This window comes from Mauremys mutica, unplaced genomic scaffold, assembly GCF_020497125.1.
Source record: "Mauremys mutica isolate MM-2020 ecotype Southern unplaced genomic scaffold, ASM2049712v1 Super-Scaffold_100101, whole genome shotgun sequence".
In the NCBI taxonomy this organism is placed as follows: Eukaryota; Metazoa; Chordata; order Testudines; family Geoemydidae; genus Mauremys; species Mauremys mutica.
The window spans coordinates 1868730-1870623 of NW_025423268.1; the positions used below are offsets into that span (position 1 = coordinate 1868730).

At 54.3% G+C, this 1894-nt stretch overlaps 1 non-coding gene across 1 annotated transcript; it reads left to right on the forward strand.

Moving 5' to 3' along the window:
- The first annotated feature begins 1724 nt into the window (after nt 1-1724).
- On the forward strand, nt 1725-1797 carry TRNAK-CUU. Its single transcript has one exon. It is a non-coding gene; the product is annotated as a tRNA-Lys (tRNA).
- Nucleotides 1798-1894: the final 97 nt, after the last annotated feature.

Below are 1894 nucleotides of genomic sequence, written 5' to 3' on the forward strand. Positions count from 1 at the left end.
GAGGAAGTTGTGGTTCTTTAGTTTCACTGGATCTGAGTCTTGTCTCACTCTTAAGCTATGGCTACATGAAAGAGTAACATGGCTTTAGTTAAAGTGTTTTAATTGAACAGCTGTTGCATGTCCACCCTATGCCCCTGTGTCACCAGAGCACATCCATGCTAGCATCTCTTGTCTTGCCACAGAGAGCAGTGCACTGTGGGTAGCTATCCCACTGTGCAACTGGCTGGGAAGGGTTTGCAATGCCTCACTGGCTGGTACAGCATCACATGATGCAGGTTTCTATCCCATTGTTCCATGGGCATCCTACTAGATTGCCAGCTGCTTTTCAACTGCAATGTGTGTGGTGGGGGAGAGAGTGTGTGTGTGAGGGGAGGGAGAGACAGTGTGTGTGTTGCGGAAGAGTGAGTGTGTCGCACACTGTCTCTAAGTTCAGACAGCTGCTGGAAGCAACCAGTCCTGAGGCAGGGGACAGCCGCGACATCAGCCCCCCTTCTCTCACTGGCTCAGCTCAGCACAGCACTCTCTGTCACACACACACACACTGCTGCCTGCTTAGCTCTGTGTCAGGGGGGCTGGAACAGGGGGTTTAGAGGGCCATGGACCCACCACTCTTTACTGGCTGTTAGGACAAATGATGGGGGGGGGAAGGGTGCAGTCTTGGAGAAGAGGCGTCTGTGGCTGTGGCCTCGTGGGGAGAGCTGCTGTGAGTGGGGGTCCTTAGGGAAGGTGTCATGGGGGTGCCACAATTTGGACAATGGTGCCCCCCCCACACACTGTAAGGAAGCTCCCACCACCCCTGCTCTGTGTTGGCAGAGCGGGAGAGAGCAGCATCCATGGCAGTGATTTGCTCCCTGGGGCTCCAGCAGTGGGGCTTGGGAGGTGATTTAAAGGGCCCGGGGCTCCAGCCGCTGCAGGGAGCCCTGGGCCCTTTAAATCACCAGCCTGGGGAAGCCGGGCCGGGCTGGCACAGCGTACTGGCTCTTGCCGGTACCCCATACCGGAACATACCGGCTTACTTTCACCTCCGGAAGGTCCTCATGTGGATCAATAACTGGTTAAAAGATAGGAAAGAAAGGGTAAGAATAAATGGTCAGTTTTCAGGATGGAAACAGGTAACTAGTGGTGTCTGTACTGGGGCCAGTACTAGTCAACATATTCATAAATGACCTGCTAAATAGTGTGCTGATAGAATTTGTAGATGATCAAAAACTACCGGCTTGCTTCCTAGAACGAACGCTCCTTGAGTGGGGGGATCCACAGGGAGTAGCTCAAACCTCCAAAGTGCCTGGTCAGGGGCAGGACATTGGCACAGCAAGGGAGGGGTGTGGCAGTGACATCACAAAGGCCTTTTGCAGGACCTCAGACTATTGGTCAAAGGTGGTGGGGAGGTGGTGACCTCACAGAGAGATGCTGACATCAGCCAGGCAGGACAGGGGCGAGGGGCCAGGGAAACCTCAGAGACCCCCTGTGGCTTTGCTTCAGCAAGTCTCCTTCTCCAGGTCTCTCTTTGAGGACTGAGAGCGTATTCGGGTTCACGGACGTGAGCGCCAGGAGGAACCTGTGGAGATTTAGTCGCACTGAGGCACAGGAGGGAGGAGGAGGAGGAATCCTGCTGACAGGCAGTGGCTGTGCAGAAAAAGAGGAGGAGTTTTGGGGACATTTTTTTGCCTCCATTTTGCCTGCCTGCTCGCTCTTGTGGTGAACGGTGAAGATGGTCTCAACAAGCCCAGGTAGCTCAGTTGGTAGAGCATCAGGCTCTTAATCTGAGGGTCCAGGGTTGAAGCCCTTGTCTGGGCGCTCAGCTTTTAAGTTGCCTTGTGTGCCAGGGGCCAAATGATTCCTGGTGCTGTACACCAGCCACATGTGGATTCCCAGAAGCTGTGGCCATTTCCTG